This window comes from Falco punctatus (genome assembly GCF_963210335.1).
Source record: "Falco punctatus genome assembly, chromosome: 3".
NCBI classification, from domain to species: Eukaryota; Metazoa; Chordata; class Aves; order Falconiformes; family Falconidae; genus Falco; species Falco punctatus.
Window position 1 is genome coordinate 28,088,955 of NC_137582.1, and position 20,491 is coordinate 28,109,445.

The 20,491-nt window shown below is 44.1% G+C and overlaps 1 long non-coding RNA gene across 1 annotated transcript in view; it reads left to right on the forward strand.

Moving 5' to 3' along the window:
- The first annotated feature begins 860 nt into the window (after positions 1 to 860).
- The window catches only part of LOC308059958, a 54,405-nt gene continuing 34,774 nt past the window's right edge, over positions 861 to 20,491 (forward strand). Inside the window, exon 1 of the long non-coding RNA XR_013926535.1 lies at positions 861 to 12,696. This is a non-coding gene — a long non-coding RNA (uncharacterized lncRNA). The remainder of the gene's footprint in view (positions 12,697 to 20,491) is intronic.

Below are 20,491 nucleotides of genomic sequence, written 5' to 3' on the forward strand. Positions count from 1 at the left end.
CTCTCCTTGACACATGACAATGAAAATGGCTTACTGACAAGTTTCTCTTAGCCCTGTGGCTATAAAGTCTGTTCTCTAAAGAAAAATAGATGTGGAGACCATTTGGCTTAAACCCCCTTAAGCAAGTGAATAAAATTAATCAGCTGTCTTTTAACTCTGATTCATTTTTCCTTTAATTCAATTTACAAAAATGTGCAGGCAGAGTCTGAGCCTCTGGGTATATTAACATTAATAAAACACAATTAAGCAAATGTTATTATGTTGCCAGCAACAAAAGGAATGCCCCTGAGTATACAGCTTCCCCTTGCCATAATAAATATGCAGACACAAGAACTGTGTCTGCAACCCATTGCTTAAGCTGTCTTAAAAAACCAAAATACCCACTTTGGTTAATACAGAGAAACTAGCAGGAACAGGCTGAAAGTTAACACACCAAGATGTAGTTGTCTGAAGAGGAGAAGTGAGAGGGACAGGTAGGAAAGATTTGCCTTTTGTAGTCAAATTTAAAGGTTTGGACTTGATTGATTAGTGTGAGTCGCAGAGCAATTGACTGAGACCTTTGAGGATGATCACATTTTTTCATTGCTTCTAGAGCCAGCCACAGTCAAAACTCCACTCCCAGCAAGAAGAACAGAGGAATAAAAACTAATAAGGTAAGAAATCAGTCACTTTAATAACCAAAACGGAAAACTGCTGAAAAGTGAAAATTCTAGTAGAATTTTTTTGGGGTGAAAACTGACTACTTAATGTGACAAAAAAATATAAAAAATAATATATATGTATGTGTATTCTGCATGTTTCAGAAGAACCCCTGATAAATCAGGATATATATAAAAAAGTTAACTTCTCATGTGATAAAAAAGTTAACTTCTCATGTGATAATGCAGACTTTACAGCTGCAGAGTAGCTATGCACATGCTGTGTACGAGCTAGGAGGACCCTGATTTACCAAACCCTGCAGTGAAGTCTACTCATAATTATACCAATAGCAAAACTTCACATAGTGATACCCCTTTTCAAAGCACTGGATTAAGTGTTGTCAGGTAATTGTTAAAAATATCAACAAAATGCAAACATCTGGTCAAAAGCAAAGTTGCTCCTTTGGCATTTCATTCTGAATTTGGAAGTATATGTTTCAAAAGATGGGATTTCACAGCTTGTGTTGTGCAGGGAATGTTTTCCCAGTGTTTTGACCCCAGGTACTGAGGTTATCTATTATTTATTCCTTTCTTGGACTCTTTTCCTCATTGCTTGTATCTCTGCCAAGTTAGGATAAACGTTTGTGCTAATCCACTGGATGACTCTGAGTCCTTTTATTGTTTCATCAAAAAAAAGCACAATTCATTGTTCCTGAGAAAGGACTAGGGACTTTGTTTTGCAAGGATGCAATCCCTAAAGGCTTTCAATTGTGATTCTTTAATGAGTTAGTCCTTTGGGGAAAGCAAAATTAGTTTGAAAGAGAGATGGTGGATTTTCCCTTATAATCAAGGTGGGATAAGCTGTAAGGCTTTTGGGTGCTCCTGCCTATAGCCGTCACTGCCAAGGGCAGCCAAGGGCCATCATGGTCTCCTGGTGCTTTGTGTTGGGCCGAGGTGGGAGGGTCATGTCCTATCTGGAGCCCAGGGCTCCACCTGCAAAGAAGCGATGCTCTGTTACCCGGAGGATAAGCTGGCCAGAGTGCACGTAAAGCCAGCCGTAATGCTGTTGGTTTGGGCACATTTTGTTGCCTGACCAGGTGGGGCTGCAGGGCTGGAGGCGAGAGCCAGCCCAGGGGCTTATTGCCTCCAGCCTCACGTTTTCCCTTTGCTGGGGTGAAGTGGGGTCTTGGCACAAGGGGAGGGTCAACTTCGCGTGTGCACCTCTGTCTAGCTCCAAGTTTTCTGTAGCAAGGCCAATGGTGGTCACTGCTCAGTGGCATGAACAGCATCATCCACAAGAGCCAGGTGAAGCCAGAAAAGGACAGGAAAAGAAAGAGAAAGGTCACCTGGGTCCTGCAGTGCCTGGGGAAGGGATGGCCGCAGACCTAGAGCTATCACTGCTGACTTGGACTGAGAGCATGTGTTTACTCAATATGCAAGGCAAAAGGGAGTGTAAGGAGTGGGAGAAGTAATCCAGAAGAGATAGGAAGCAATTCAGTAACAATGTATGAGCTATATAAGGAAAGCCTGAGAAAAGCTGGAGTTGTTTACTCAACAGAAGACTGACACATGGTAGCCATTTTCAAGTACGTCAGAAATTGCTAAAAAAATGTTTATTGTTCTTTATGGCTGCTCTGTTACAACAAGCAGGATTGGAGCAAGGGAGGTTTAGGTTAGAGAATTCCCAATGTTTTCTAATTGTTGGGAGAGCCGGGCAACTGAGCGGAGTGCCAAGGGAGATTGTCTACTGTTTGGATTTAGAGGTTTTGTGAAACAAGTAAAGTCTTATTGATCTGGAATGGTTTAGATATAAATTATTCTGACTTGATGCTTAGGGATGGACTAATGATTCCTTGAGCCTGTTCCAGCCCTGTTTGCTGAGATTTCTACACTGTATAAACTCCAGTGTAGGTCTGACCTAGCTGGAATGTTTTTGCCATTAAACAAAACAAAAGGCTTACAGATGGAATAGCAAATTACGTACTGCAAATTAAAGTTTTAAGTAATTATGCATGGCCTTTTCACATTGTATTTATACTTTATGAATGTTATTTTAGCTCACTGCGTATAAATAACAAGTTGAGAATTGCTGCCCTTAATTGAAACCATCTCTACTTTTCTATGAGAGAGATTACCATTTTTAACAGACTCTTTGTGATCCAGTGGGGGTTATTGGAGGATTTTTTTGCATTGTTGCTAGGCAGCTTGCTCCATGCCAGCAGACAGACACTGCTGGGTATGTCACGGCTAATTAAAAGAAATCTCTATATTTTTGAGTACACGGCAGCCCAAGTTTTTAAAGCTTGCTGCTCGGGATAAGGACAATTTAACTGGTATGCGGACCAATGAGACAAAATAATAGCAGTTGTGCAGTGTTCTAAAATAATTTGTTGTTTACAGACTCCTGGATCCACTGGGTGAATGAAGCAGCAAATATCTAAATACTATTTATTTGTGAGAAAAGAACACTGAGCTGAGCTATTCTGGCATTGGTTTTGTTCAGGCAATTTCAAATAATCAAGTATCACATTCAAATGCAAGAATAATAAATATAAGAATGCTTACCATGGAAGAACGTGGAATTTTTAAAGGAGCCTAAATTGTTTAATTTCTGCAATGTTTTTTGCGGTTAAAAAGCTGTTCCAAGTTATTACCAGCTCCACCATGGCCTTTTTTTTTTAGAAGGTTAGCCAACAGACTAGGTAAAAAGGCCTCTGTAGAATAAGCTGAGGAATTTTTATAGCAAGACAGATTACTGCTAGGTGCTAAGCAGGAGCAAAGGCAGCATCTCTGCCTGGATGGTCCCTGGGCAGGTGCAGTGTGATATGCTGCTGCTTACCTGCAGCTGCCGCATTGCACATCACTGGAAACCATCCTGTGCAGTGAGACAAGGCTGCCTGGTTCAATAGATTTAAAGCATTTGGTAGCTTTTCTTCAGGTGACTTACACAGGGTATCAGCAGGTGCAATTAGCAAATATGAAAGAGTCGTCTTTGTATGATTTAAACGTGCAGAGGATCAGTTATGATTGGTTCGACCTCCGTTCACCCTCAAGAGAGAATCAGACATGTATCATTTCTGCACAGAGGAATACAGGCCAAAGGATTAATCTTCATTTAATCTCTTAGGAAGTTACTATTTAAAAAAATTATTGAATGGCAGGCAGAGGTACAGGGATTATAGAAGCTGAGGACACCTGATACAGATATGGAGATTTATTGGAGGGAATAGATTTAACAGGTACTTGGGTTTTCTTTTTCTTTAGAGGGATTGCTTTTAATCTGGATCTAGTTCAGGGAAATGAACAGACTGAAAGAAGCTTTAAACTGCTTCTGCAGCTAGGCAAGAATTATATCTGTAGGGATCATTGTGGAAACTTGAACTTTTTCAGATGCCTTTTACATAAGGTAGGCAAATAGTCTTAGAGGGAAGCTTTGAACTGACAATGGAAGCTGCCACCTTCTTCTCTTCTTTAAAACCTTGTTTTACCTGTTTGTTTTTCTTTGCCCTATCCCTTCCTTCCCAACTATACTGTATTTCTTTTACTTGTTCATGTAAAACAGTTTTGAAGGAGACACTGGGGCTTATCATAATCATATGGCAGTTGGTCTTTGTGCCTGGCACTTCTTCCAGGGGTGCAGGTCTGGACTGGTGACCTTTCTTTCCTTGACAAAGGTAGATTTTTTTACCGTTGTGTCTGCTACTGGCCTCTGAGAAAGAGAGGTTCTGTTCAGTCTCTATTAAAAGAGGAAATCTGTGTTGAAGCAGAGATGTTGTTGGTTTCTTCGGAATCCCTGATGCCTTTTATAAATAGGATTCATGTGGACTGTGTCTGTAGAGAAGTGGTATGTTCAGTCCCAAACCTGGACTGGCCACAACTGACACGAGGCTGACCTGAGCAGTGGCAGACACAAGGAAGCTGGATGTGGTGAAGTTCACGGTGAAGGTATGGTGGCTACCTGAGAAATAGGAATAGCCATAACTGGTGGAGCAAAGGATTCACTTATCTTTTTTTTTGGGGGGGGGGGGGGGAAGTAAAAAAAAATGTCTATCCTTCCTTGATCAATGGTGTTTTGGAGAAATGGTGTGTGTCAGGGCTCTCTCACCCCTGTACTGCTATAAATACAACGTGGTGCATGGCAGTGCGTGTCCAACCCAAGGTGAAGGTATTTACACTGAGAGCCCACTGAACATTTTAGAAGCCATTGCATTCTGTAGGAGCGTGATTATATTTGTAAGGCTTGAGAGATGCTCTGCAGGCACCTACAGGACTTAATATAAAATGGCTGTGGTGGCTTATAGCTGCCTGGGAGCCCCTGCCTCTGTTTGCAAACTGGGATAGCCCTGCAGGAGCTGGCAGTGCTGGGGATGGGAACTGTGAGATGGGGCCAAAGGAAAGCCTGGTCTCTGCTAGGGGGATGTTTGGGCTCTTCTGTGCCATAAAATACGTCACCAAATATCCGTGGTGGGGGAAGGAAGGGCAGATGGAGTAGAAAAGTATGATGGAAAAGATCTGTGCTGTTCAGGGTTCTGCGTGTCTGTTGGATTGTCAGGAATGCTGAGCATATACAGTTCCTGTTGCCACGAAGAGACAGTACTTACTATTTTTAACACCCAAGGAAAAAACATTCTTACGATGGCATATTCCATTTTCTGTGTTCCTATAAACATACCTCATCTATCTCTACCAACATAGGTAATCTGCTTAGTGTTTATGTTATTTATTCCTTTGAATTCTGCTTAAAATGGCATCTATTGTTGCTTTCCAGCACTCGTCCTCTCCTTCTCAAATACTTTTTCTTTCTCCCCTTATTGTTCCCATGGAAAAAAGTAAAACAACCCCATTTTGTGCTGGGATTATTGTCTGGATCCCTGCAAAACTCTTTTCTCAGCGATGAGGCTGAGACCTAGGAGCTGGAGGATGGTTTCTTGACATGCAGTCCCTAAAGCACTGGGGATTTTTCATGCGGAAGGGTTTTTTTAAATAAACGTATAAATCCTGTTAGTATTAAAGTACTGTAGAAGATTCTCTCAAGTTCATTTTAGGACAGTCTCTGAAGATCTAAGTCTCCTGGCAGAGATCTTTCACATCTACTTAGCAAGTCGGTCTGTAACATTTTGGCACTGCAGTGGCTCTCCTGTACACCATCTTTTCAATGCTGCATGCTGTGAACTTGCTCTCCAGAAGATGCTTCTGAAGGAGAGTTGGGTGGAATTGACTTTCTCCAGCGTCTGAGGACGGACCCCAGAAATAACACTGACCTCAGCAGTGCTGTCCACCGGCCCCAGGCAGCTGCAGGCAGCACTGGCACAGCCCTGGCAGTGCTCTCGGCATGCGGAGGAGAAGAAAGGTTAGACACCCCATCACTGTCAGCCAAAATGGGATTTTGCCTATTTCTGTGAGTGAAATAGATCCAGCACTGCAACCCTGCTACTGAAGGGGTGCTTGTTGTCCTTAAAGTCTCAGTAAGAGACAGAAAGTAACCTGATTACGTTAGGACACAATTAAATTACAGGAGGAATGCTGTCCAAAGTCAAAGATTGGCTATTCTCAGTACATTTATTTAACATTAAGGTCTGTTATAACTTTCACTGTGGAGTGAAGGATGGGTTCAATTAACTCCCTGATTTCTTGTATTGAAAGAGATTAGATTTTCCTAAACGCTATGGGAAAACAGGCTATCATTTTATACATCTCCAGAACAGTAAACTATTCATATCAATTTCATTTTCATCAAAACAGAGGTTTGCCCAAATTGGAGATCAACTCACATTTTATGCACTTGCCTGTGTTTACTGGGATGCACTGGGCTGTGTTATATGCCCAATGAGAGCAGTACTTCTCCAGCTCTTACCGTGTGTTGTGGCACCAACCTGTTTGCTGGCAGCCATGGAAGTGCACAGGCTATAAACTCAGATCTGCCCGCGTGCAACGGCACGCGTGTGTGTGCACCTTGAAGGGTCATTCCACAAGGGGGTGGTCTGGACTGCTCCTCTGAATGATGCCCCCGGGGAATATCCTCAGGTTTGATTTTTGGTGGCTTGTGAAGCAAAAGTGTGATGAATACGTGTCCACCAGCCACTGCAACTGAGCTTTCAAAAACTGTTCCTTAATACTTCTTTGCAGTGGTATGTTCAGGATCAAACATCAGAACTCAATTTTCTATAATTACACAGGTTTATGGAGCTGTCATCAACATGTCAAGACAGCTAAGAAATTAGTTTGGCTTTTATTTCTAAAATAAGTCTTTTAAGGAGAATGTTGCCTTTCAAATATTTAAAAAGAAACAGAACATGGCCAGGGTAGAATGGGCTGGCAGTTCTTTTAATGGCTTGATTTATGTTTAATTAACTACCGATAAGAATGAAAATGGTCTGTCCAGATTTTGTGACTTACATACATTTCTCTGCATTGGCTATACCTTTGCAAATATACAGTTGGCATATATTAATTACAGCTTTGTGGCATTGTAACTGGTGAAACAGAAGCCTGTGCATTTTGTGGATTAAAACATAACTGAAAAATTTTAATGGCTGCTGTTCCGTCACAAAATGGGAGCCAATTTCCTCTTAAATACCTACCTGTATCTGCACTTGGTGATAGAACCAGCAGAAGGGTGAATGTTAGAAATAATAAATAATTTTCCACAGAACTGCCAGTTTTATTTATTTTTTAAAAATGCTTTTGCCACATCATTGAACTCTTTGATGAGGGTCTTTTTTCCTGATTTTCTTAGGTTTTTGAATTTTGCAGAGGATCATATAATTTAGGAGAACAGTTTGCTCCGCATTGAAACAGTTTAACATGCAGAACTAGGGCAAACAGAAAAATATCAGCTCTCCAGTGTAGTGAGGGTCATAATCTGAATCTGATACATGGCACCCTTCCCTATTATCAGTGCTCCTTGGTTGGTGGTATCTCTCTCTAATTATACTGCAGCCTTTTCCCTCTTCTTTTTCTTTTAAAATGGCCATTGCAGTATTTACAGAACAATGAGATGCCGTGTACTTGAAATGCATCCTAGGAAGGACACCTCTGTGAAAAGATGCAGCAGCTGGAGTTCCTCAGCTGGGGGTAGTCCACTGGTTGGGCCAAGTGGTGGGATTTGCATTCACGAGCATTAGAAAGCCTTCAGGTCGTTAAGGATAGTGATGTGAGGAGAAAGGGAAAAAAAAGAAACAGGAGAAAAAGAGAAAGGTACTGTTACACCAACAAGTTCCTCCGTTTGGTGAAAGCATTTGGATTAGGAAGTTCAATAGGGTTACAGGTATGTGTTGGATGTCCTGCCCTTGGCTGGGATAGAGTTAATTTTCTTCCTAGTAGCTGGTGCAGTGCTGTGTTTTGGATTTAGTATGAGAACAATGTTGATAACACCCTGGTGTTTCAGTTGTTGCTGAGTAGTGCTTGCTCTGCATCAAGGACTTTTCCGTTCCCCATGCTCTGCCAGTGAGCGGGTGCACCAGAAGCCAGGAGGGAGCAGAGCCAGGACAGCTGACCCAAACTAGCCACAGGGATGTTCCATACCACAGAACATCATTCTCAGTGTATAATCTGGCGGGAGTTGACTGGAAGCTGCTGGTGGCTGCTGGTGGGCCAGCTGGGCATTGGTCAGAGGGTGGTAAGCAACTGTATTTGGCATCACTTGGGGTTTTTTTTCCCCATTGGATTTTATTCCTCTCTTTTCCTCTCTTCTTTTCATTATTATTATTATTGTTGCTGTTATTATAATTATTACTGTTGTTATTATTATAATATTATATTTTATTTAAATTATTAAATTTTCTTAGCTCACAAGTTTTGCCTTTTTTCTGATTCTCCTCCCCATCCCACTAGGGTATCTGCGGGGAGTGAGGAAGCAGCTGTGTGGTACTTAGTTGCCAGCTGGGGTTAAACCTCAACGGTGGAAAAGTGACAGGGATCTTTTCTGTCCTCCCTTCTCTCCCCACTTCCAAACTGCTTCTTGCTGTTCTGTGCTTCTGCCTACTTCTGGAACGGAGGATGCAATGCAAGATGGTTTTGGAGATGCTGGGACTACCTCCCTCCGTCAACCCTTACTCAAAGGCTGCAGGACCATGGCAGCAGTGTACCTCATCCACTGTCCTCTTGAGACCTTCAAACCTACTGGTCCTTCCTGCCCAGCAGCTCTCCTTTGCCCTGGTGCACTTCTGGGGAGGACAGAGCAGAAGGTCCTCTCTGGGTCTTCTTCCCCACTGCCCCCACAAATGAGTCTGTGCTCATTGGGGCAAAATAAAAAAATGTGGGAAGAGAGGGGGTGCTGCAGATGGGTGGGAATTGGGCTGAAGGCACTGACACTGCAGGAGCAGCAGTGCCTCTCAGTTTTGGTGCAGTCTGGTACCACATGCCCAGACTCTCAGTTTTGCCATGGTTCCTCTCATACACTCTGCCATTAGTTCCCACACCGAGGGGTGTGAAGGAGTATGGGCACAGGTTAGGTTTTGCAGGCACATACACAGATGAGTTTTCAGAAATGCAAGTGTGTAATACTGCAGCAGAAAAATCATAGCTGTGCTAGCAGTGAAGTAATCAAAGAAATGCTTCCAATTATTTATCTTGCTGCTTTTTGTCACTACATCTTACACGACACTCCATGGAGGTGCCTGACTTAGAGCCAGACCTTTAAGGTGCTGCCAGGGATAACTGTTCTCATGAAAGGAAGAGATCTGTAGAGAGATGCTTTAGCAGAAGAGGAGCTGAGCTGTAGAGCAATAATGTGGAGGGCAGAGGGCAAGTGGATGGAAGAGAGGAGCTGATATAAGCAGGAATAGAGAAATACTTCTAGTGCTGTACAGATGATGTCGTGTGTTTGTTGCTGCAAACAGCAGTGACACTAACACGCTGCTTCAATACCCAGACAGTGCAGCTATGAACCACAGACTTCGAGTTCACTAATATTGTAGTCAAGGGGTCCAACAGAATTTCTGCAAGCAAAGCTCCTTAAGCGGAAGTAATTAAAGTGAGGAAACAAGAGAGCTTAAAGTAACATGTCAGTACAAGGAGATATATTAAGAAAGTGCTTCATTAAAGGAGTGCTTTTTATGATGCAAACAATGTATTTTGCAAGTGAAAATGTATGTTTGCAAGTGTACCAGCAGGAGTTATAAACAACATCAGTGCATTTTCCCATTTCTTTACCTTGGTTAGAAGAGTGACTTCAAGAAGTTATTTGTGGGTCAGTGGAAGCACACACTTTGCATTTGTGTGGGAGCTCCTATGCAGTCATATTTCCATCATGTCCTTGTGTGCCTGTGTTTTCATGCCCTGGGCCGTCGAGAATGACCTGTGAGCATTGCCTGCCACCCAGGGCCCCCAGCTCCTGCCACTGTGCTCCTGCGTGACCTTCTGCAGGTTGTCTTAGGGTTGGCTTTTCAAAATTACCCCTGAATTCCAGCTGTTGGATGTCAGATGACATGATATGGTTTTCAGAAATGCAGATCCTCTGTGCCTATGATTTATAGTGTCAAGAACAGCCATGAAATCTGGAGCTACCATTGAACAAAAATCCAGTTGAAGCCAGTGGTTGTGGATGGGTTTCACAGCCTTGGAGGTTAATGTAATTTTTTTAAGATTGATTCCCAGAATTACAGCCATTTAATTAAAAAAAAACACAACCAAACACCCCAAACCCATCAGAAATAATCTTAACTTTTTTCTGCATTTCAGATGCCTCCCAGCATAACAACCTTCTTTGGGCTTCTATTGGGGTTTTATTTGTCAATGTTTGTTCACTCTTTTCCAATACTTAGGAAAGTGCCTTGTAAACAATGAGAGTGCACTTCAAGTAGAGCTATTTGCCCTTCAAGTATCCCAAAACATTCCGCCAAACAATACATAGGAAATAATTTAATTACCAAGCTAAACCAGTTGCTATACCCTACAGGAAGATTATTTGTCTCTTGCTACATACCTCATGGATCTTGTTATTGGGTAGCATTAAATGGAAATTGGTACCGAGGTCCCAGATTGTCTTTAATCAGGACATTATATCCCAGTATCCTGGGCTATGTCTGCTCTGAGTAATGAGATGCTCCTGGGTTAAACTTCCTCGTGCAGTTTCAGTGGAATATCACTTATGTCTAACCCTGATTTATCACTGAGTGTCAGGGATGCTGCAGTCCCTTGATGTTCGTTGGCAGGATGAATGCGGTGGGAGGAAAACAAATTTCTTATCTAATAAGGCCTAATGTAGTATATGATTTTTTGAAAAGCTAGCAGATTACAGCATGTTAATTTAGAAAAACATGCATGATCCTTAGCTTCCTGTAAGAAGAGGGCAATAGGAAATGTGCTAAGATGACAGGTACTCTTTCAACAAGTAAATAAACTGATTGAAATAGGTCACTTATGCAAGGAAGGAATTAGACTTTGGAAGCACTTTTCCTCTAATTGTGAGTTATGTAATGATAAGTAACGAGTGCATCTTTTAAAAAAATACATGGGGCTAAGAGTTGCTCCAAGCTTGCATATTTTCATAAAAATACACACACCGGTGATGTGATTTCTCCCTCCATGCTATTTTTTCTGGAAGGGTGTTTGCATTTACAACCTTTCCAATGATTTTTTCTTTCTTTTGCATATTATTAATCTGCTAGTGATTGGATTAAACGTGAGAGAAGCAAACTGCTGCTTCTAGGTATAGAAGCATGGCTAGAGGTATCTCTAATAATTGTTTTACATACAGTTACCATGGAGACTTGTCTATAGGTCTTAATTTGGCATGATTGGTGTAGGAATTTTAGATTTTATAGAGGCTTGCCTGGGCGGAGGCAGGGCTGAGGGTTTGACTGGGGTCGAGGCAGATGGAGAGCTGAGCCTATGGACCCAGGTCAGAGAAGGACCTGGAGAGGTAGTGGCATGGCTCAGGCAGGGACCAAGGTTGAGAGCCTGAGCTGAAAAGCATCTCCCAGGTGAGGGGTGGAGGCCCCGAGAGGGCTCATTGCAGCCCCTTCTCATGCATCTCCTTCCCCACGGCTGATCCCAGGTTACAGCTGCACCACACCAGAGCTGCCCGTGGGCACAGGCAGCCAGACCCCGTTTCGGGGAGTGGACATAGCCGCAGAGTCCTGCTGTGTCTCTGGTTTTGCTTATGCAAGAACTGAAACCCACACAGGGTGTTAGCAGACACTCTTGCACCTGTAGGTTTTACCCTCTTACACTCCACTGGAGCACAAGCCTCTGTCCCTGTACCCTCTGGGAAAAGAAATGTCTATTGCCATAGGCAAACTTGAAAAGCAAAACTAAAAACCCGAGCTTTGGGGAAAGTCAACTGGTGGAAGGATGGGATCAGGGATAGGTCTGGAGGTAGCTGGATTTTATAGGAGAGAAAAATCCAGGCTGAGAGGGAGAAGGAAAGGAAAAACCATGGGCAGGAAAGTGGAAATAAACTGTTTGCCAAGGAAGAAAGCAGTGACTCTGTGGAGGATTTGCCTGAAGCTCCCAGACCCCCAGACCACTGAGGTGGTGAGGGGTGGTGCTCAGCAGGGGGAGATCCAGGGGGCTCTCCTCCCTCTGTAGAGGACTGAAGGCAGTGGGTTGGTTAGCATTGATAACATGCAGCTGTGGCCTTGCCTCAGAGGCAGTGGGTTGATTGACATGGATGATGTGCAGCTGTAGCTCGTTCCCGCTAAGTGGTTAAATAGCACTGAGGGTGGGGGTTGGATGGTGGAGGGGTAGTATGGTCTTGTCTCTGGAGGAAGGAAAAATAGCATAGGTAATAGAATCTGACTGATGGTAAGTCTTGTTGCAGCCTACTAGTTTGTTTGTGCTGCAGTAACTGGTGTCTCATGTGAGGCCAACTGGGTTGGACTTGACTACAATGTTCCTCCTCACCTGTGTTTTCTTCAAATGGAAGCAGTGAGTGACTTGTGGCTGGATGCAAGACTTGTGTGACAGCCTGATCCCACAGGCTCTGGAGAAGAATCACAAATTTGCTAGGTGTGTGCTGGGCTGCCTGCTGGGTGGTTGTGCTGTCTGGAGGTATTGCTGCTACCTCTGGGGTTGTTGCTGCAGCTGGGCTGAGAGGATCAACCTTTGCAAAAGGGTAAGAGAGAAATAAATAATCTGTCTTGAGGCAACATGAAGGGCTTCCCTGAAACAAAAGAAAGAGGTGCAAGGTGTCTGGGGACCTGAGCATTTTAGTCAGTAATGGATTTATGGTTTTGGAGTTGCTGCCTTCCACCTCACCCCAATGAAAACCAAAATGCTGCAATCTGGAAAATGTAATTCCTTTCCAATGTAGAGAGAATTATTTTTTCTTTTTATTACTTTTCAACAGAAGAAAAACCTGAAAGAGATCACTTTGGACTGATATGAACTAAATCACTCAATCTAAATTAAAGTATTTGTTTCCATTTTAATAACTTATTCCCTTTCCATAATTTAGAAATAAAATATTAAGCAGAAATTACCATTTTGAATCAAGTCAAGATGGCTTTGTAATTAATAAAATTGGTCATTAGATTCTAGAAATGCTGAAATGAAATGTTCTGACAGCCTTTTGGGGTGAGTGATGCTTCTTTTTTTTTCTCTCCTACCCTTAATTCCCTTTATAGTTGTTTTTATTGAAGTCTTTCTATATGCTCTAACTGGACTGTAACACATTGGTCTCTTGAGTGCCCAAATAGTGGAGTATTACTGATACTCTATGACAAAGGTATTTTTGTTTCTCATTTGTTGCTGAAGTTCCTAAAACTGGGCAAATTTGGTTCTTGCTTATGACCGTAGTGTGTAGTTACTCTGTATTTACATTGTTTGCTTAAATGGTACTGAAATGCGAGCTTTTGAAATTGTTGTGGTCCCTGCCTTTAACAGAGAAAGGAGGGAAAAAAAAATAATCAGCTGAAGGTGATGCTATTAATGCCAAAGTCCATCAAGGAGTGGTGGAGAAGCATATAAATTATTTTCCAAGTAAGGGAAAAGGGAATTTAACAGTAGAACAGTGCCGTAGTACTTTGGCACTGTATGCAAAAAACAGGAAAAAAGAAATAAAACACTCCAAGATAGAAAAAGAGATGATGAAAGATTCTAGGGCTTGCTAGGAGATGTTTTTCACTAACAATTATTAATGCATCCAAAGTAGACTTGATCATTTATTAACAGGAAAGAATGGGTTTATAGTTGAATAAAGTGCCATGAGTTTCGTGATCTCAGGTTAATTACTTAATCTGTGTCCCATATATTTCCTTTGTGACTGAGAGATTTCATTAAAACTTTATAATCTCTATGATAGAGATAATATTTACCTTCTTTGAAGAAATGCTCTAGAACTGAATTAACCGTTTCGTAAATAGATTTGAGGCTATTGAGGAAGATGTGTTATGATCAGCTCTGCCAAACTCACTGTTGACTTTAAGAGATCTCAGGGCTTCATTTTTGAGGAAGCTGGTTTCAATCTAGTTGGATTAAGCTGTGCACTTGGTCTTAATTCATGAGTGGCTCCTAAATATTGTTATATGCATTATGAAGTTGTTACCTGCTTCCTGCCTATAAATTAACTTTAGAAAGTTCCTGAAGATATGAGCTAGGTTAATGGTGACCAGAAGTGGCATGAATTAATATTGGTAAATTTATCACATCTACAAAAGGCAAATCTGGAATCAATACAAAATACTAGTAAATATGCTGCAGTGGGCATAGCAGGTGTGGCATAGGCAAAGGAACATTTAAATACCTTCCAGCTGTAAACCATCACGCTACTGAGGCTTTCCCAAACATGTTCAGGTAAAGGTGAGCCATAAATGGTGATGGAGAAGGATGAGAGGGACCAACAATATACCTTGCTTGAAGGCTGCTTCAGAATGGGAAGGGTGGTACAGTTGGCCCCTTCATGGGCAGGTCTGTAATATGGACATGGAGCTGGTGTGTGCCTTTGTCTGGGAGGGGGTAGGAGATTAGGGCAGAACAAAGACTCTGAAAAATTAGCCAGAAAAATAAAACAGTCCTGGAAAAGACAGCCCTGAAAACATGTCTGGTAGCATCCAACCCATGGGAACAACAGTGTTATGAACTACAGCCTCACGAGCAATGCTGGATCTTCCATGATTTCATGGATCTTCATCTTCTAAGAGGAAGAATGATCTTGAAAAGTCATGCTGATATGCTGGCTCTACTCTCGGTTGCAAGTCAAATGTTGTGCTAGGCAACAGGCACAGTAGGGAGAAATGTGAGCAGCAGCAGAGTCCAGACCAGTTTTATTCAGAGCAGATTCTAGCACAGGCGAGCATCTGGGTTTGGGGTTGTGGATTTTTGGCAGTGGGGAAGACAGCCAGCACCCTGGGCACACAGGGAAGCACCTGTTGCCCTCCTCTCCTGAGCTGTCAGCAGCACAACTGTTCATGGGCTCTGCGAGGGTCACTGCAGCCGCCTGCTCGGACAGAGAGTGACCAAAAGAAGACAAGGTGCCACCTTTGGTGCAGTGAGCAGCAGCAGTGGCCCCACTAACCAGGCACAGACAGCACAGGCAGCTGCCCGCACGTGTGTGTTCTGTCAAGGCCTTGGCAGCCCACCCTGTGCCCAGCGGTGCCGAACAGTGGGCATTTGTCAGTCTCTGGAGTTTGATTCACTTCTTCAAATTCATCTTTAGGACAAATTCACCAGCCAGGTTATATAAGAACAGAGCTTGGCTGGCCATCTGGGGAAATCTCGCTTGCAGAAGTAATTCAGACTGGCTTTTGTATGAGCAGTTTGCAGTTTCTTGTTGATTGGAAATTGGCTGAGAAATTGTAAACAATGCGTAGTGATTAACAGCAGTGAATCAAGCCACAAAGAATGGCCAAAGGGACTGGGGTTTCTTCTTCCTCTGCATCTTTAATTGTAACGAAACCCAAACATTTCAAATATTATGAAGTCAAACTTTCACGTGATAATCAGTAGGTATTGCATTCTCTTACTAACGGAATAATAAAAAGATTAAAAGGTGGGCCAAAAATTGAACAGGATTCATGTCTGAAAACAGTAAACTGGCATCTGGCAGTTTGAAATGCTTATTCTGGGAGAGGGAGGAAACTTAGAAATGAGTAATTCACCAAACACCTCCTTGCAGGGGCATCAAGAGTCTGCAAACTAATGCTGACAAAAATCCAACATGATTTTTGGCTTTATATATATACATATATATATGTATACACACACATCCATCATATGGGAACAAGTACACTTTCTCTGCAGGGCTGTGAGATGCCTTTTGTGCATGTGTGGGTGAATGGAGCCTACCTTGGGTATCAGACCTTCCTTGGAAACTGCCAGCTAGCTGGCTGAATATGAATTATTTCACTCAGTACTTTTGGTTTGATAAACATCAGATAAAATTAAGACAAGTTCTGAGAGAGCTTTGCCTAAATCAGGATAATTTGCTTGGGAGGCCACTGCATCCTTCCTGGTCCGCCTCCCCTGGCAGTTGCTGTGTATCCGGGTTCCATGCGTAGGACCAGAACGGTGGGCATGCACTCATCCCTAAACACTCCTCCTGTGTTCCCTGCAGTGAGATGTGGCAGGGCTCAAGCAGGTTCCTGAGGCACTAGTATGTGTAGCCTGCCCAGAGGCAAGAAACCTTGTTTCTTCCGTGGCCTGCAGCTGCAGGATAGAAAGCTTGGAGTACCGCCTCTAGCTAGGCATGGCCTCTGGCTCTTTCCGATCATAGAGTCATACAATAGTTTGGGTTGGAAGGGACCTTTAGAGGTCATCCAGTCCAACCCCCCTGTCATGGGCAGAGACTAGATCAACTAGATCAGGTTGCTTAGAGCCCTGTCCAGCCTCATCTTGAATGTTTCTGGGGATGGGACACCTACCACCTCTCTGGGCAATCTGGTCCAGTGCTTCATCACCCTCATGATTAAAAAAAAAATATTCCTTATATCTAGTCTGAATCTACCCTCCTTCTGTTTCAAACCATTACCCCTTGTCCTGTCACAATAGGTCTTGCTAAAAACTCTGCCCCCATCTTTCTTGTAAGCCCTCTTTAAGTACTGAAAGGCTGCAGTAAGGACCCCTGGAACCTTCTCTTCTCCAGGCTGAACAACCCTGATGCTCTCAGCCTGTCCTCATAGAAGAGGTGTTCCACCCCTCTGATCGTTTCTGTGTCCCTCCTCTGGACCAGCTCAAACAGGTCCACCAACAGGCCCATATCTTCCCTGTGCTGAGTGCTCCAGAGCTGGACACGGCACTGCAGGGGGGTCTCACCAGAGTGGAGTGGAGGGGCAGAATCGCCTCCCTTGCCCTGCTGGCCACGCTGCTTTTGATGCAGCCCAGGATATGGCTGGTGTTCTGAATCATTCTGAAGATGGTCTCCTAAACCCCTCAGAACTGCTGAGCCCATCTTGCAGGGCTTCCAGGGGTTTTGGCTTTGAGACTGAGCATGCTATGGTGTGCTTCCAACACCTGTGTGTGGCAGGCAGCTGCTTTGCTCAGGCTGTCACAGCACAGCCGCTCACAGTGCTGGCTGGCTCCCAGGTAGCTTGTGAGGGCTTTCTCAGAATTCCTGATTTGAAGGAAAGGTGGACATTTTTACCTCCAGTTAAAAGTTGACATTTTATGAATTGGATAAAACACCGCATCAGTGGGCTCCCAGAGTGACCACCATTTGGTTCTGGGTACCTCATACTTGGGAGGTGCAGACAAGCTCGTGGGGGATTTGCTGTGAGGGTGGTCAAGCACTGGCACCAACTGTCCAGGGAGGTTGTGGGGTCTCCATCCTTGGCAAACCCCAAACCCAGCTGGACATTGTCCAAGGCAACATGCTCTGGCTGAATCTGCTTGATGGCTCAGGGGGATGGAGTAGAGACCTCCAGAAGTGCCCACCAGCATCAGTGATTCTGGGAGTCAGGAGTGGCTGCAAAAGGGCTGGTTTCTGTAAAAAGACTAAGAGCTTCTCTGATCACTGGCTTTAGCTGCATCTTCAGGGGCTGGAGTTAGTCCCAGTTTCTTGGTTAGAGAGGGAGGGAGTGCTTTTGGTGCGTGTTTCCTCTCCTGCCAGCCACCAAAGAAACAAACTGCAACAGGTCACTTGCTGTGCTGTATTTCCCTGCCTTTCCCACCCCAAAGCACCGACGGTGAAGATGGGCCAGGCATGAGTGTGAGCTCTGTGCAAACTCATGGTGCCAGAGGCACAACATGGGAGGCACAAAGGCACAAAGACTGTAGAAGATGGTGTGTTGAATGAGAAACTGCGTGTGTGTATAAGCCCATGTACATATGGTTTTAAAACCCTGCATGGTCATAGGCTGCGTTCTAGCGCATCAGCACCCTTCCTGATTTTCTGTTGTGATATGTACCAAGCACACTGACAAAGTGTGGTAAGTGATAACGCAGTGCTGCTTCATATTTGATGAGTGTGTTGTATGGAAGCTGAAGGCTGTGACACCAATGTCCTTTAGCTGGCTGGCTTTCCCCAGCCAAGGAGAAGACAGCTTGGGCTGGAGCAGGGAAACCCGTGTGCTACATGAATGAGGGCTGCAGCAGAGTTACACTGCTCAGTGGGTGAGCCGGCGTTCCCTGGCATGTTGTCTGCCATCCAGACTGCACGTCCCTAGCCACAAGTAAACCGTGACATCCTATTGCACCATTCTGAATGAATTTATTTGAAGAATGACTTGTAAAAGGGCAAAATTTAAAATGGAAAGTAAAGGATAAAGGTGGCAGAAATCCAAATGCTCATTCCTAACGCTGGCTGCTGGAAGTGGGTGGAAGCTTGTTCGCTGAGCCACGCTGCTTCGTGATTTCAGTGCCTGCATTTTCTCTAGACATCCAGTACCTGGCTTGTCACTTGACATGGCACTGCAGCATATGCTTCATGCACATATTATCTCCCTCTTTTTCTTCCCCTCCCCAGTGTGAAATCCATCCCTAGCTTTACTTGTCATTGCAGTGGATGGAGATCTACAGCCATGTGCAAACACCATCCATGCAGCAGCGTAGGGCATGAGGTGAAGTGCCGGTACATATCCAGCCCCTGCAAGGAGGTTTCAGGTGCTGACTGCTGTTGGCAAAGGAGGGAGGGACAGCAGGTGATGGAAGAGAAGGCATTTCCCACTTCAGAATGTGTACCAGGCACATTGGTGTCACCACTCGCATGCCTTGCACCTGCCTTGCAGTGCAGTTTCATTGGTGGGTGCACGAGCTGGCTGTGGTCCCTTAGGGTTTGCCTTGACAAAGCAGCACAAGGGGTAAGTGTAGGAGGTCGACAGCCTCCTCTTCAACAGCAGCTTCTGTGGCTGCTGCTAATTCCAGATATTTTATTTTCAAACCTAATCCCTGCCCTCTTCTCTCCCACTCTCCTGCTCTCCTGTCCCCAGCCATGAATATCAGCCTTGGTGCCTCTGATTTCTCTCCCGCACCCACACAGTGGAGAGGCCAGACCATGAAAGTGTTAAGACAGACATTGCAGGGATGCTTAGGGGGCTGGAAAATGACACTGGCAAAGGAGATGAGGAGCTGGGATGGGTTAGAGGAGGTAAAGAAGAAGGAGAGGATGAGGAGCAGGAATGAGAGTGGGACAGGGAAAGGGAGGGAAGGATGGGTACATCTAAGCCAGAAAGCCAGCAAGGTAGGAGAAGAGAGCTGGTACAGGCTTTGACTGCTGGTCACCAATGCTGGGAGATGGGATGGGCCGTTTAATGCTGTGGGGATGAAATAGTAGAGCTTCTTAAGAGCCAAAGTGATGTTTGACGGGACATGCCCTGATCCTGGAGAGGTCCCATCTTGGCCACTGCTGGGAGAAAGAGCAGATGGAGACACTGTCCTGACAAGCTCCTTGGCATGTGTTTTCCCTTGTCCTGTGCTGAGAGACCCTCCTCAGCATCCCTGGTGGGGTTCAGGGAGCAGGTCCTTTTGTGCACCCCTGGGCAGCCCCCTCAGAGGTGCTGGAAGGTGCTAGGCAGTGCGCTGCTCTGCCCCAGCCCTGGTGTGCTGATGCTGTGCAGGCACTGCTGCCATGCTGCCACAGCAGCATGCTGGTTGGGATTGTAAACAGCTAAAGCAAATCTTGAAAGATTAAAAGGAGAAGGTGGTTTTCAAACAACACAATTATATAAATGTTGCAAAATGAGCTTTAATGCTATGGTTCTGTGACCTCCAAAATGAATTAAACCAATTGCTTTTACACCCACCCATGGAACAAGACTTGATCAGTTACAACTCTCTTCTGTTTCACTAAATATTATGATTGTCAACAGCATGAGTAGAGCTTTTGTTTGATGAAGAGATAATCAACTAGTGAGAAGCATTTGCTAAATACTGAGACTTTAGAAGATTCATTTTTTTCAAAGCCTGTGGTACTCATGTGCTGGAATTAATGGTTTTCGGGTCTAATGAATATGTAAGGTTTCCCGCTGGTGGAAGGATGCTGAGATGTGGTGCTGGAGGAGCATGTACATTTGCAGCCAATTTCCCTGTGGTGTCCTGGCAATGCGCTAAGCATGGCACCGTGGAAAAGCGCTATGCAAGGTATCAGCTGGAAATGGGAGCACTAAAAATTGATGTTGTCAAATCAGCGCTAGCAAGCAGGGTCTTTTCATTGGTTGTAAAGCCAGAATTAAATTTATACCTGTAGTATGCACTATGGTATGTATAGTGTATGATATAAGAACACCATCAGGTAGAAGATAACCGTAGGTGGTCCTAACTTCTCTTTTGACATGCAGATCTGCTTGTCATGCATTTCCAGTTTACCTGCCCCACTGAAAAGTGGCTAACGGGACTTGCTTTGCCAAGAAAAGCCAGACTGTTTCTGATCTGAATAGCGAATCCAGCAGCCCTGGCAATCTGTGGGTCTGGTTTGTGACTTTCTTTCTTGGAAAGGAGAATTAACAATGTTCTCCTCTCTGAATTTCTCTTCTCCTGAG